This window comes from Harpia harpyja, chromosome 5 (genome assembly GCF_026419915.1).
Source record: "Harpia harpyja isolate bHarHar1 chromosome 5, bHarHar1 primary haplotype, whole genome shotgun sequence".
NCBI classification, from domain to species: Eukaryota; Metazoa; Chordata; class Aves; order Accipitriformes; family Accipitridae; genus Harpia; species Harpia harpyja.
The window spans coordinates 65,752,898-65,769,358 of NC_068944.1; the positions used below are offsets into that span (position 1 = coordinate 65,752,898).

Genomic DNA, 16,461 nt, shown 5'->3' on the forward strand with positions numbered 1-16,461 from the left:
CTGTGACTATGAAGATCGTAGGACAATGCGGACACCCTAAGTCATCACTTTCACAGGCTCAAGCTTCCTACTGCACATCATCTTTCCTCATACAAGAGTCATTTCAGGTCTTTCATCATCTTTTTTGCCCTTGTTGTATCTTTTCCATTACAGTATGTTCTTCTTTTTAGGTGAGGGAACCTTCGCTGAGATAAGCGCAATTTTCATGGCATGGACTAATAATGCTTTTACAGGACAGCATAATGACATTTTCTCCTTTGATTTCCATTTCTTCTGGTAATTTCTAACTTTTAATTTGCTTTTTGATTTCTCCTGAGGTCTACCAACGTATTTCTGCAGAATTACCAATCATAACCCAGGATCTCACTGCTCAGTAATAAGTCAGCTCATTTTACATGCAGAGTTAGGATTCTCTTTGTCATGGGTTAACCCCAGCCAGCAACTAAGCACCATGCAGCTGCTGGCTCACTCCTCCCCATCCCACTGGGGATGATTGAAAAAACAATGTAAAACTCGTGGGTTGAGATAACACTTAATAACTAAAGCAAAATAAAATGTAATACTAACAATAATAATAATAAAATATAATAATAATAATAATAGTAATGAAAAGGAATATTTTTTAAAAAGAGAGAGAAATAAAACCCAAGAAAAGACAAGTGATGCACAGCGCAATTGCTTACCACCCACTGTCCCATGCCCAAGCAGTGATCTGCCCCTCCCAGCCAACTCCCCCCAGTTTATATACTGAGCATGACATCCTATGGTATGGAATATCCCTTTGGCTAGGTCAGGTCAGTTTTCCTGGCCATGGTCCCTCCCAGCTTCTTGTACACCTGCTTGCTGGCAGAGCATGGGAAACTGAACAATTCTTAACTTATCCTAAGTGCTACTTAGCAACAATGAAAACATCAGTGTGTTATCAACATTATTCTCACACTAAATTCAAAACACACTGTACCAGCTACTAAGAAGAAAATTAACTCTATCCCAGCCAAACCCAGGACAATATCCACCCCTTATTCTACACCATTTACATCATGCCCAAATCCCACACTTCCCGATACATTTCCGGTTAATCACCACCGCTTTTCCTGTCTTTTAATATATACACACACATATCATTCCCACAGTCTACGGGCCATCTCTATAAAATGTTGAGTTGATTCAGTCCATGACTTCGGGCTCCATCTGTCATAAGTGTCTGGACAAAAAGGATGGTGCAAAGTCTGCTCAGTTGGCAAAACAGGATCGGGCTTTGGTGTGGTGCGGCAGGTGGGTGACGTTGGGTGCAGCAGGAGGGTGGTTTGTAGTGTTGGATTGTTACATGCTGAAGTCAGTTCTGGTTCCATCACTACTGCGCTTCAGCCGGTTTTATCAAAGTTCATTCTTCCTTAATCTAAGTGATTCTCACTGTAATACCATTGATATAGCATATAACAATATTAATAAAGATGACATACAATGGCAGGGTTTATATCACAATTAACATCATACAATTTAATCTATTGGTTATTCTCACCTAAAATCAAATCCCCTTGAGGCACACACACATCGGACTTCCCTATCCTTCTGCATCACCCACCAAGTGCACCCAGGTCCTTGAGCAAAAGCAATCCCACAGATGGGTTTGCCTTTGCCTGAGGCAGGAGTAACCCAGACTGTTTTCCTTAGCATATTTTTCATGTATGCAACAGGAACTTTATTCCCTTCTACAGTACATAAAAGTTCTGACTGGGCAGGGCCAGCTTGATTGACAGATCCTCTAGTGTTGACTAACCAGGTGGCTTTTGCTAAATGTGTATCCCAATGTTTGAAGGTCTCACACCCCATTGCTCTCTGTGTAGTCTTTAACAGTTCATTTTATCGCTCAATTTTCCGACAGGCTGGTGCATGACAGGGGATGTGATATACCCACTCAATGCCGTGCTCTTTGGCCCAGGTGTCTACGAAGTTGTTTTGGAAATGAGTCCCGTTGTCTGACTCAGTTCTTTCTGGGGTGCTGTGTTGCCGTAAGACTTGCTTTTCAAGGCCCAGGATAGTGTTCCAGGTGGCGGCATGGGGCACGGGATGTGTTTCCAGCCAGCTGGTGGTTGCTTCCAGCATTGTAAGCACATGGTGCTTGCCTTGGAGGGTTTGTGGGAGTGTGATATAGCCAATCTGCCAGACCTCCCCGTATTTATATTTCAGCCATTGCCCTCCATACCACAGGGGTTTTAACTGCTTGGCTTGCTTGATTGCAGTGCATGTTTCACATTCATGGATAACCTGTGCAATAGTGTCCATGGTCAGGTCCACCCCTTGATCACGAGCTCATCCATCTGTTGCATCTCTTCCCTGATGGCCTGAGATGTCATGGGTCCACCAAGCCATAAATAATTCACCCTTATGTTGCCAATCCAGATTTATCTGAGCCACTTCAATCTTAGCAGCCTTGTCTACCTGTTGGTTGTTTTGATGTTCTTCAGTGACCTGACTCTTGGGTACATGAACATCTACATGACTTATTTCACAACCAGGTTCTCACAACCACAATGCCACAGTGCGGCAGCCCAGATGGGTTTACCTCTGCATTGCCAGTTCTCTGCTTCCATTGCTTCAACCACTCCCACAGAGCATTTGCCACCATCCATGAATCAGTATAGAGATACAGTATTGGCTCCACACTGGTTACTTTATCTTTTAGCTGCATTGACTTTATTTCAACATTTCACCACCCAGTCAATGAGGGCTCAGTGTGGTTGGCCATAAAAAAATAGCCTGTGCCATTGTCAGTACTGGAGGCCTTCCCAGCCTCTAGCCTCTGCTCCAGAAAGGCTGCTGGAGCTCCTGGGTCATATCTATCAGTGTTGTGTGGGCATCTCAGATCCTCAGGTCCCTCAGGTAACATTATGCCTCTATGTTCAGGGAACTGAATTATACCTTCAGCCTTTTAAGGTCCTCCCAAAATTCTCCCCAGTCAGCCTGCTCTGAATAATACTGAATTCTCATCAAACTTTCTCACTGCCCAGCTCAACCAGGTCGCTTATGAATATGTCCACATTGCAAGTACTTGCTTTAGGCATCAGTCTGGACAGGCCTGCCTATTCTGTTTGTTTGACCATTTTTAAATATACCAGAATATTGTTTTCCACATTTCCAGTCCTTTAAAACAAAGTAACCTCTATGCATTTTAATCAGTGAATAAGGTTTATTCTCAGAGATGCAATCCAGATTACTCCTTGATAATGGGTGTCAGTGACTTTTATTATTATCTTACTTCAGAAGACATTCATATTTCTGCCTAGCTCCCCTCTTCGTTTCTTTAGGTCGACACATTGATGCAGGGAATGTGTGAAACAATTCCTATCAGTTGTATGGGCAGAAGTATTTGGCATGGCAATTCAGCAACATGAGCTGGAGTCCCCTCACACAAAATTTTGTAAAGATCGCTGGCCTTTTAAGGACATGGTGGTGTCACTCACAGTTTAACATGTTGCTATGTAAGACCTGCATGTTTTCACAGTCTTGACAGAGAACTAGTTGTACAATGAGGTTTGCAGTATCAAAGAACCCCTTCAATAGAAGGAAAAGCATAACTTTAGGGTTTCTAGAAACAAAAATGGCTTTTGTAAGGGTAAGCTTGTGTTTACCAAAGCCTGGAATCCTTTAGAGAAAGGAAATTTAGGTGACTCAGGAAGAAAGTAATTCACTAGGCTGCCTTCCATTATTTTTTATAAATTCTCAGTTCAAATTCAGCCCTGGAGCAGGAGGCTGGGTTAAATGACTTCCTGAGATGCCTTTACATTTATTTCCTGTTATGGCTTTTCAAAGCTTACGAGAAATGCAGGTAGAATGAAGGTAACACTCCTCCCAGTTGTGGTTCTTCCAGACAGTCCCTGAAATATCTTGCTTGTTTATTGAATTACTTTGGGTTGATCTCTAAGCTCTCTGTACCTTGACTTTACCATCTGTAAGTGGAGGCTGGAAGTTGTGGTGATCTGTCTTATCATTTTGCAGTCTAGGAAGAGAAATTACTACGTAAGAGCTAATTACTGTAATGCAGCAATGCCTCGAGCTCCCAAACTATTACCTAAGTATTGTCTGCTGGAAGTCGTGGAACATATCTGGCCCATGGACCAACACGACCTTCCAGCAAACTGAGAGCACATTCCCCTGCTTGCCTGGTTTTCAGCAGAGAAATGTGCTCCAGCAAAACTGCTATGGTAGCAGAAAGGAAAAGGCATTGGCCGTGACATCTTGCTATGCAGGTGTCCATTATGCCAGCGACAACTTTGAGAGGACTGTAGATTAAAGGGCTCTAGTCCCAAGGACTGCTACCTATACAGACATGAGTTCTTCTCTGTCCTGGTATTACATTTTTAGGTGTTTCTAGCACATGGGAATAGGTGTCCTGAGACTGGCATCTGGCTCCTAACTTCAGAAAGTCAGATCACTTTGAAGGCCGGGAGGAACAGAAAGATGAACCACTAATGGCAGCAGAAATGGCATTACCTGTATGGTATTCCAGGCTGGAAGAAAGGCAACATAATAGAGATACATGTTCTCAGAAGAACAGACTATTCTATGGACAAATGATGGTGTAGACTCAAATCGTAACATCTGTGTATGAGAGTAGACCAATTCAGACAGCAGGTCAGGAACACTGAGTAAAAACTTATTTTACAGGATGACAGCTAGCAACACAAAAATACCCTTTCCGTGCTAAACAGTTAAAGGCAAATTATATACGTACTATATTAAATGTCTGCAAAAATAATGAATGCTGTCTCAAATTTCAGCTATATCACAGCAAAACTGGGGCAAATCTTTTGCTCCCAGAATTAAACCTGCTTTATTTACTTTACTGAAAGTGTCTATTTGGAAAACCCTTTTAAAAGTGATACATAACAATGTAAACCGCATTTGGTCACCATGTCAAGAGCAGACCCAAGCGTCCCAGGTGGCTTCACACAGCAGAATTTTCTCCCCACCAGTTGAAAGAAAAACACTTCATTCACAAGTTTCAAGGGAAGGAAATAAAATTTATACAGGGTTGTGTTTAAAACAGGCAGTACATCTCTGAGGGAGAAAAGCACACCTGAACTCAGCTGAGCTCCATAGTGTCAGAAACCAGAGACCACCTGAGGAAGAGCTGCTGCTGTCTGGATATATGTGGGATCTATATCTGCTTTGGGGCTCCACCTGGGTACTGAGGAAATCCCCAGGCAAGGTCTGGCTACGGTTTAAGCCTCGACCATACCCTACTGTATTCTCTGCTTGTGGGACTCCCTGACATGCTCTTTCCTTAGTAGCAGTAGTAATTCTTTTGAAGGTTAGTCTAGCCAAGCTCTGAAGGACAGCTGTGAGGGGTGTAAGTGCAGAAAGGTAGCAGAAATGGACAACTGGATTGTTCATTCGGGACATCCAGCCTTTTCATTCTGCAGAACTTGTTCATCTCATAAAAGAGCCAGGAACTCCTCTGCAGGAGGGAACTCTGGGCTGGAGGAGGCCCACACTGATGATTCAAACTCTTCCTACTTCTCCCCAGTAGCAAGTATAGACCGGGGACAGGGAAGGTGCAGGCTGAGCTTGTTTCTCCTTGCAACCCTATACCAGAAGCATGGCCATGAGGTAAGGGAAACAAGGCTATTTTAATTCATGGTGGGGCATGAATCTGGGCCCACAACCTTAAGGTCACAGGAGTTCAAAGGTGAGGGGCACAGCTTGTCCGGACCCGAGGGTTTAATCGTAGTATGCCAGCTGATGAAGGTATGAGGAATGAAAGACCAGCGGCCAACATTTCCTAAGCAATTCTTGTTATGTTCCCTCCGGGTTTGCAAAGCACACGTGCTTCCTGTGCTTGCAATGGGCCGGGGGGAGACGTCGGGGCAGGGAGTCCCCTCTGCCCAAGCACCTTCCCGAGGAAGGTGGCTCTCGTGCTGCACTGGAGCTGACCCTGGGGACGGCGGTAGCCTGGAGGGCTGGAGCAGTTCCAGAGGTGGCACCGCGGGGTGGTGTGGGACCAGCACACACGCTGCTGCTGCTGGGATTTGGCAAAACCCAGGAGGGTGAAGCTGGCCTAGCTGCACATAAATGTTTTCTCTTACTGTAGCAAACCTTGCTAATGGGCAGCCTGGCTTCCTGTGGCTTTTGCCACATTAATTCTCTGATATATATTTTAGGTCTTGCTCTATTCTTAAACTATGTATTGTGAATGTCAGCAAGTTGTGCCTTGTCTCTGTTAGCTCTGAAGACCCTCGTTGCTCTCTGTGCTGGGCCAGCCATCGCAATGGTGACCAGACTCAGCTCCCTGCTGCGTGGTTCAGTCCCAGCCTGTTTCAGCCGTGGCATTAGCTCAAGCCCTGGGAAATGTGCAGCTTCTCCAAGATCACGGTGATCTTGCTTTAGTGAGCTCCAAGTGTGCAGTTAGGAGGGCGGGTGAGTCAGTGACCCAATCCGAAGGAGCGCAACTGTTGAAGCGCCTAATTGCAGCCAAAAATGCTTCCAGTTTTATCTCTGAATGTCTGGGCTTCTGTCTCCTTGTACCATGGCTCTAGCTCCTTGTACCATGGCTCTATCTCCCACTGACTGCAGATGAGGCTTTTAGATAAGGTGTTCTTGCAGCAGTAAGTGCACATGTCCATGCTGTACACAGTGCAGTATTTGTGCACTGTTACCCTTCACAGAGGCTGCGTGGTCCCGCACTGGGGTAATGTGCTACCTCAGGCAGAGATCAGTAGTCATGCCTGACCCTGATCCTCCTTCGTGGAAGTCTTAGCCTGACATTTTAGCTGGTCTGACTGGCTTCAGAAAGAGCTTAACAAGCAGGTTGCTGTTTGCACTCATGCCATTTACTGCGTATGCATAATCTGAGTTTCTAAGCTTTCTGTGCAATATTTTTCTTGAAAAATCAACCGCCTGGAAGATTGTTTGAGCCCTGCTCACAGCTCCTCAAGTTCATGTCAGGTATGGCTGTAAGTAGTAGCTGCAGAATTTATAAACACAACCAATTCATCACTGAATGCGTAATGAGCCAGGCGTTGGAAATGAAGGACACCAGTTTCTTTCTTCAGCATCCTGTCTAGTCTGCATCTGACATGTTCAAGCCAAATAGACACCATCATGAGTATTCACACTCTGGGCAGCAGCGGGAAAAAGCAACAAAGTGGCATTTCACAGCCTGAGCTGCTGCTATTGTTCTACGCAAGATCTATAAATTAAATAAGGTCTCAGAGCTTCTCATTAAATAAAGGCTTCTAAATAGATGCAGTTAATAAAAGAGGGTCTCAGAAATGAGGAAATTTAGCTTTCCGTGAGAGTCTTACTGTATATTGGCCATGAAAAATATCTTTGTCTCAGTCCTTACTGGTTTACAGATTGATCTCTATGTGGAAACTTCTGCCAAAGAGTATTTGAGATGTTCTATTTTGGGAAACCTATAGGGGAGGTTAATTTAGGTAAATCAGGGAATCCTCTTGAGATTTCAGAGAAAGAAAATCTGGAGGGGCTTACAGACTAACCTGTGCTATTTTTCTGAAACAACTTCAGCTGTGGCTAGAGTTGAGAAAATTTAAATGAGGTCTGTAGTTGGGATGAGTCCAGAAAGACAAGTTTTGGCTCCTCCAGTTCAGTAAAGCGGGAGGAGGTGGGAAAGGTGTTGATAAACAGAAATGAACAGAAATTGAAAGGCTGCCACAGCTGGCTGACATTTAAAAGCTGTGAGACACACTTTTTTCACTTCCAACTCCCAGCGATGAGGAGTTTTAAGGGCCAGATTCCTATGCCGGCCATACCAAACTAAATGGGGAGTAACTCCCAGATTGCTTCTTGTTTACACCAAAAGACAGATGTGAATCTGGATCTAAAAGGAAAGCTACACAGGCCATCATGCTGGGTAATGATGCAATATATCAGAGCTGGAAATCAGGCCCCAGGCATTGCAGTGAGGACTAGAGGCACCCCACTCTCACACATACTCTCTGCTTATGTTCAGGCTGTGCTGATTTCGCTCTACATGACCTAAAATGTTTTACCTTTATTCACTTCAGCTTTTTCCTTGAAGTAATTCCTTAGCTTTCCTTCTGTGGGGGCAGACGGTGTGACATGCAGGTCTCGTGTTTGGTGGTTATAGCCACACAGCAAGGGAGGGATGACTCCAAGTCCTCCGTTGCCCATCTCCCACCTGCTGGTTTGAAACTCTTGAGTCTGTATGAAGGGAAGATGAAGCCATGAGGCCCTGGCAAAGGAGTCATTGAATTGCAACTGTGGGAACACAACTTCTTGGATTTTTAGCGGCACAAATGTCCTGACTGCCACCAGGGATAACTATGGCTTCATTTGGTTTTGCTTCCTTGCCTGTTGAGGAAACCCTCCTCCCTTGCCCCTTTTCCCATTTACATTAGGCTGGGCTGCACACCCACTGCCTCTCCTGTGCTGAGCTGGATCTGCAGCCTCCGGGCGTAGGAACAGATTTGTGAAGTGTTTAGAAATAAACAGGCAAGCGATCCTACCCACACAGGCAAATCTGACACTATATGCCCAACATTGCATTCCTTTGGGCTGGAAGTTCTCATTTATTCCTTCATAATTTTATTGCATGCATTTTTTTTCAACTAAAGCAGTCTATTGCTTCTCCCCATAGAACCATTAGGTATGTGACATTTCCACCAAAACAATAATGTTTTCAAATGGTGCCAGTAAAATGCTGGAGGTTTGATTTAAAAATGAGAAGAGAGAGATGTGAGCAACTAATAGGTTATTTCTCCAGCCCCAGAAAACTAAACTAACCTCTTCAGGACAAAAGCTTGCAAACAAACTTTTGAACTTCTTTACAAGTACTCCTTGAAATACTTCTAAATAAATATATGTATATTCATTAGTGTATTTTATGAACTCCTGTCCCCTTTTTCACACTGTAAATAATGAACTGATACACTAGTCTAACCGGAATCAACTGAAAGACCTTGTTTTCTGCATGTGTGGGAATGTGTAATGCAAATATAAATAGTTTCTTCTTTGTGGATTGCTCATTTTCCTAGGGCTCTTTCTCACAGCAAAACCCATGATCTTTCCTATGTCCTAGTGGCTCTCTTAGTGACATTATGGACTTAAGGGGAAAAGCCCAGACACAATAACTGCTCTGTGTGTGAGCTATAGCCAAGTGGCCAAAATAGTACAAAATGAAACTAGCAATGATGTGAGTTGCTGGTTTGCCAGAGCTAGGAGTTTAAAACTCATAGCCTAGCTTATTTCCTAAGCATGACTATTACGACAACAGCCAAAGACTTAAGCAGTGCTGGAGTCACCTCTTTATAGCTCCTGTGCAGAGCAGAAATAAGCCTCTATCACTTGCAAGTGAGGAATGCCACTGATGTATTCCTGCTTGTCTTTTGGGCCAGGAAGGCATAAGCTTTTCTGAGCACCTTTTAGACCCTGAAGGCTTGATTTGGTTGCCAAACTGTAGATGTCTGGAGTCATATGAAATACCCTATTGTGCAGAGCTGGAAGATACAACAGCAGCTACAGGGCATTCGGCTGTCCTGGAGCAGCAGATGGGGCCAGCAGTTCACCCAGGGGCATCTCAGGCTCGGGCAGTCAAATCCCACACATTCCCCCATTACCCTGCAGCTGGTCTGATGAAATCAGTCTTAGCAGTTTTATGGGGATTTAATTCATGCTAATGATACTAAGCAAAACATAGTTCAGCCAGCCAAAGTTCAAAAAACAGAAGTAAAAATCATACATGTGCACTTACACCTAAGTTCTAGGATCACCTTACCTGAAATCTATTATACGAGCCATAGAGCTCCAAAGCAATTGTATGAAGCCCCTAAATTTGTGTTTAGCTAAGAGATGTCCACCAGTCAGGCACCAGACACCATCTGAAAACTTGAAATGTTAGAAGAGCTATCATTTCCTCTGTTAATTTGCTCCAGTAATTAATCATGTTTACTGTTTTAAAAAAAAAAAACACAACTCATTTGAATCTCACTTACCTATTATCTAAAATAAGGTCATGCCTCTGGCTTGTCTGGTGAAGATGTTGAAAATTGCTTCAATTATCCTTGTTTATCTGAGTGTAATCTAAAATATCAGATAAGCAGATCTGAAAGGTAGTGCTGTTGGCACTAAGCCTGCAAAATGAATGATGTTTTTCCCCAGTCCAGTGTAGAATCTTTCCTTCTCACTTATTTACTGCTAAGTCAGCAGTGTTTCGTTTCATTCATTTACCCTGATATAGAATGAGATGGGCTGGAAACAGAGAAAAAGTGTCATTGGGCAAGGGAGGTAGAAGTGACAGTGATATTGTGTATTCATTAAAATTTATAGGTACACATCTCAGATGGTCTGATTTACTGTCTCCAAAGAATTATGCTGCATAGAAGTATTTCATGCAGCCTAGGGGTGTGTGAGATTTCAAAACTGTTATGTGTAAAAATGTCCTGGATTAATGCCATATCAAAAGAAAAAAAAGCAGCCCAACCGTAAAAAACACCTTAATAAGATGTTGGTTGGAATTCAGATGTGAACCCCAGAATATCTGTATTTATGTTATTTCTCTCTTGCTTTCAGCTCATCCAGCAGATATACTTTATGAGCAAAGACTTGCTCTGGACCCCCCATTTTAACCAAGAAGGAAACTTCTCATTGCTCTCAGCAGTGCCGTGCTGAGCCCCATCGAGGGCTCATGCTTTTATCCTCACCACTCTTCTTTGAGGTTGGCAAATAACGTTATCTCAAGTCAGCTAGCAGCAGAGTCAGAGCACAGAAGGGTTGGAGGGTCAGTCCTCCCATCCACAGGAAGACTGGGCAGAAACATGAGAGGGGACCACATGCCCCACACGTGTATCTGATGCAACCATTGCCCTCTCCTGCCCTTTGCTGCAGTTCCTCCAGCCAGACCCTCAGAGGGGAAAATGTGCATACTGCAGAATCATAGAATCATTTAGGTTGGAAAAGACCATTAAGATCATCGAGTCCCACCATAAACCTAGATCTACTATTTTTTTCTTTATTGAAATATGAAAAGCTGGTATCTGCGTGTTAAAGACGGTTTGCTTAATCTGGGGTCTCCTGGATTCCTCTTGCACATTATAATTCATAGCTCCCTGACAAAGTAGATGTATTTTTATCTGAGTTTTTATAATTTACTCACGGTCATTTTGGATTAATAAGCTTGTGCTGAAAAATCAAATCTCCAGCCCTGAAGACAAATGATCAAGCAGGAAAACAGCCTGCCAGTGACTCAGTAACATTTCTTTTGCGTTTGTGGTGAAGTTTAATTAATTGCACGCAACTTGGATTTGCACATCCACCACGCTGGATTTTATCTACCCCTTAGCCTCAGCTGAGGGGGTTGTACTAAACCTTTCTTGGATGAAAGCTCTCCTTTCTTTCCCAGCTGCCCCACTCCCCATTCTGGGACCCCGGGGACTTGTCTGTTCGCTATTTTTGTGGTGAGTGTTATAGGTGGAAACAAAAAAATCTCAAAGGAGACAGAGGGGAAACAAAAGTCCCCGCTAAAGCCCCATCGCAGGCAGGCCAGAGTGGCTGCAGAGCTGTGCGTGGCGAGAGGGAGGGCTGACGCCTTGGGAGCTTTTCTATCAGCATCCTGCCGCGTATTAGCTTCCTACACAGTTGAGCCTCTGCACAAAAGAGTTAATCACAAACTCATCATCCTGAAAAAGATCAACACAAACGACTCTTGCTTATACATTGCCGGGGTTGTGCTAACATACATTTCCAGGCTGGGCTCCCCAGGGTTGGATCCAGCTGTGTTAATCTGCTTCTATCCAATGCAGCCAGAAGCAAGTTAATCTTTTCTGTCAGTCTTGTTTTAAAGGCAATACTAAAGAAAAGCAAGGGAAGCTCTAACACAAGAGCTACACAGCTTTTAAAGGAGCTAAAAGGAGCCTGTTTTATATGATTGCTAATTTGAATTTCCCACTTTTAAAGCTCAGCTCCCTGTGCTCAAGGTAACGGAGGCAGAAGGCAGTGCTGCCATGCGAGGCTGTGGGGTCCTGGGGACAGACCAGGCAGAAAGGCAGCAACTGAGTCTGCAGAAAGAAATAGTGTAAATATTTTGGCTGCCACAGTAAAGACCATTTAAAGGAAGTTAAGGGCAACAAAGGGATTGGGGGACGGCTCAGGTGGTTGTGGGATGTTTTCATAGACACTCAGAGGAAGCAAGACAGGACATATTTGACATAAGAGTCCCATCTACTTGAAGTAGCCATGTATATGTGGAAAATACTTATTTAGATCCTCCTGTTTCCATGCAGAAACAAAGCACTGTTCCTCCTTTTCACAATAAATGAACAAAGAAGATGGGAGCTGTCAGGCAAAGTTGGGGGAGAAGGGGATGGGGTGAGATGCCACTGAAGCTTGCCTTCCAGTGAGAGCTGGTTCAGGGCTCCTATGGCAGTGATCTGGTGTCACGATCTCCCACAGCTTAAACTGACGGTGTGACGTGATCTCTATACATACTCCAAGGAAAATGAAAAAAGCAATCCCACGAAAGAAAACACCCCACAGGAAAGCTGCAGCCGCAATCCCTTCAAAGCTGAGAGAAGTAAAGCTGCCTGCTCAGTCTGTGCACTCTCTGTCCCAGTGCACAGTGATAAAACCTGCATTTGCACAGCAATGTGTGATTATTTCCACAAACGATTCCAAAATGGAGCTTGCAAAAAAAGGCAATGCTTTTAAAAAATATTAATGCAAAAAGCTTTTTTCTTCCCCCCCCCCCCCCCCCGAAAATTTCTCTCTGTGTATTCTTCTACCCTCTGGTTTGCTCTATTAAGAACACGGATGGCTGCCTGAAGCTGAAAATTATTTCTGTGCCAAAATCCATGAGTGGTATATGTACTTCTTAAATCTGACATAATGGGACAAAATAGAAGTCAATTTGTTCAGAAAGCTGTTTAGAGAGATTTTCATCCTCCTTTCTCCCACTTGCAGACTGAATAAGGCAAGGATCCCTTAAAGAGTACATGAAAGGTCATTTTAAGAAACACGTTCTGTTACTCAGGGAAGAGTTGATGTTTCAAATCAATCCATGTCAGTCCCAACCCTTTTGGTGATGCTGTGCACCCAGAAAAGCCCCACTGGCAGCATTTTGCCTGGGTGACAGCATTGCTTTCCCTGCCCCACAAGTGCACGGGGAAGCTGTAGGATCTGTATGACTATGCTTGTTCCTAACACATAACCCAGTGTTTGGTGTCTGCCAGGCTGGTGCTCAGGTAAGCACCAGCTTAGTGAGAGGTCTGAAATGAGACAGTCTTTGAACCCCTGAATTCTGCCTGTGTCTTGGGTGTTTTGGATCTTTGGGAATTAATCAGCTTAAAAAAGAAAGCATCATGGCCTCTGAGGTTGCTCTGTGAAGAGCATTGCTAAAAAGCCATGCAGTGAGCCAAATACAAGAGCCCGTCCTGCTCCTCCATGCCTTCAGCTGTGGCTGAAGGCACGCGGGGCTGCACACAAGCAAACGTGATGCAGGCAGAAGAACAAAAAGTGTTGGCTTTCTTGTGGATTTTGGAGTTCGACTGGGGAAGGACTGTAGAAGACACAAGTATCTCAACATTAGAGGAGATGTGTTTAAGACAGCATGTAATGAGTAGCATAATTTTGATTGGGACTCCCTGAGATGGGAAAATATTTCTAAAAAGCATGTTTGGCAAGAGCCTGCAAGCTAAATCCTATTGTAAGCAGAGGGAAAGAGTGACAAAGGGCAAGATAGTTAGATAGTAAAGTAAAGAGTAGCTTTGAGGCTTTTAAGAAATATAAACAAATGAGAAACAAGAAGTACTGGGAGATCTATTGAAAACAAGCCAAAGGAAGGTAAAAAAGATTTTCTATTTAGAGTAGCAAAAAGAAGTACTGAACATTGAATTTTAGTGAACACCTCAACCAGCTGTAACAGAATCTTCAAAAAATATTTGCAGTTGACCAAGGAGGGAAGAGAAAATGCATTCAGTTATAAAATGGAAAAAAGAGAAGACAGTTGAGGACTGAGCAATGGGAGAAAGAAAGGAAATGTATTAAATCATTCATTTGACTTCTTTATTTACTTACAGAACAGGGGACCTGCTTAAGACATTGGTTGACATTGGCAAGCAGTGGCAGAGGAAGCAGGAGGGAGGATGGAGAATAAGAAGTCTAAGTCAGGTTCAGCAGACAAGACTGCCTATCCAAATGCACATTTCTTATTAATTAAAGACTTAATTTCATGACCATTTCTTTCCTTAATTTAAGCAATGAGGATCTCTGGCCATGCACATCTATACCTGCATTGCATTGCTGTCTCTGCTGTCCCTTTGAGATGGAGCAGCTCCCTTAAGGGTATTTTAAGACCTCTTGAGGCAGGGAAAGAGCTGAATGAGAGAGATGCAACAACGATCTATAAAATAGGTAGTGGAACAAGAAAGGTGAATAGGGTGAATGGCTGTTCTTTGCTTCTTCCAGGACAAAAATCAAAGGACATGAAATTAAACTAGTCGGTACTACTTCCAAAGCAAACAAAAAGAGGCATTTCATTGACTGTATAATGCATAGTTATGCTATGGCCCATAGCGTGGTAGGGTTGCAAACGTTTCCATTAATTTAAAAAAAAATCAGGAGCATAAATGAAAGAAAAATCCACCAAGGATTTTTAAATATAAAAGCATTAACTTTGACTCAAGATATCCCTGAGTCACAAGTCACAGGAGGCTGAGAGAGCATTCCTGGGAAGCATTCCTGCATGCTTGCCGTGCCTTACATCCTTCCTCGGACAACATCTGCTGTGTCTGCTCTGTTGCTGGGGGCAGGACACCAGACCAAATGGACCTGTGCTCTGATCCAGTACAGATGTTCTCGTATTAAGTTTGTGTGCTGCACTGTCAACTAACCGGGGAATTGATCTGGGTAAAAAATAAGCCAGCGAGTTTTGTTTTTTTGTTTTTTAACCCTGATCAGTTCCCTGACCTGGTTCACTAAGTGGCGAAAAAAATGGTTGGACTGGCTCTGCTAAGGAAGTGACGGGAAGAAGGATGAGCAGCCTGGCTTTGGTGATGGGATGGAGGAGCAGGAGGAAACACAAGGGTTGACTAAGCCATTTTTGTCACTGAAAGAAATTCTTGTGAGGCCAAAAATACTGATGGAGAGCTGACATGAGTCAGAACCCTAATCATTTCTGTGTGGATGGTACATGGTCAAAAAAGACTGCATAAAGCTGATGTCTCCCAGTGTTATTTTAATCCTTGCATGGGAAAGCTGAGAGAATAAGATCCTCCCTTATGCTCCTGGAAGAACTAGCCCAGGCAAGAAGCCCAGCCCTCCCTCCTGCTCCCCTCAGCGGCAGCACCACATTGGTTTTGCCAGCACAGACCAAGCAGAGGTGATTTGTGCCCTTCCTGGTGCTGTGGACTGGTAGAGGCAGAGTTTCTGAGTTCTGCATTCTTGAAAGTGATGGAGAAAAAGTCAGTATTATCAGTTTTACAGAGCTAAATTTCTTTTTTCTTTTCTATGTGGAGCATTAAGGATAATTTTGGCTCTTCACTTAAATAAAAAATTAATTTATTCTTTTTTTTAAATAAAAATATTGAAAAGTGCCCTATACAAAAAGTGTGGCATTTCTGCTCAGATCATAACATGTGTGCTAATGTATCCAGGCCAAGAAGTGAAAGGAAAGAAGGACTGAAGTAGAGATGGCTGTAGCTTTGGAACTAAATCTTGAGGTATTTTTTGCTTTCTCCCTTCAGTGAGATTTCATGGGAACACTAAAAACAGAAACACCCCCAATCTCTAAATTTTACAGATTTAGCTTACCTTAACATTGGTTCAATCCAGAAAGGCAGTTTCACAAATTTCCCTCTTTTCCAGATTTCTTAAGGGATAGGCCTTATGCTTCAGGTATTAAGAGCTGGAACCTCAGAAGTCTTTAGCAGCCTCTGTACCAAAATCTTACAGACAGTCTGCAGAATAAGAAAAATCTGTCTCTCACTGACAGCTTTTGTAGTAACATGAGTCATCGTCACTCCAGCTACAGTTAAATTTCCTTTGCCTGTCTTCACATAGCAGTTTAGCTTTATTCCTCACACTACCTCGCACCACTTTTAAAGGAGCTTTAAAAGTGGGTAGCAAATGCAATGTTTTCCTCCAGCTTTTGTTGACAGTACATCACTGTGCTGTTGCTTCTGCTTAGGTGATGTTTTTAGAGCTGCCTTTGAGCACTGCCAGCCAGCAAATTTGGGTGGCTGGACAGATTTTGTAGACAGCTGATTGAGCCTACTTTCTAAATGTAGACAAACAACTGTTCAGTAAAACATATTATTGTCCTCTTTTCTAATGGCAAAGGTTCTTCTTTGGTGTCCAGACTGGCCAGGCTGTTTTCTACCCACACAGATCACACTTAACTGCAAAGAGATTTTGCTCCTTGAATATTCAACGGTCCTGTGGAGATTACTAGAAAATGAAGACTGACTCTAGTTACTTCCAGGTAAG

General features: G+C 43.4%; 1 long non-coding RNA gene across 2 annotated transcripts; it reads right to left on the reverse strand.

Annotated features, from left to right (window-relative positions):
• Positions 1-726: 726 nt before the first annotated feature.
• On the reverse strand, positions 727-15,927 carry LOC128142173 (uncharacterized). Of its 2 annotated transcripts, XR_008235287.1 has the most exons (4): positions 15,787-15,925; positions 9,761-9,933; positions 8,016-8,187; positions 727-1,413 (listed from the first exon to the last, which is right to left on the reverse strand). It is a non-coding gene; the product is annotated as an uncharacterized LOC128142173 (long non-coding RNA). The 2 variants fall into 2 exon arrangements; XR_008235288.1 differs by lacking the exon at positions 9,761-9,933 and having other exon boundaries at positions 15,787-15,927.
• Positions 15,928-16,461: the final 534 nt, after the last annotated feature.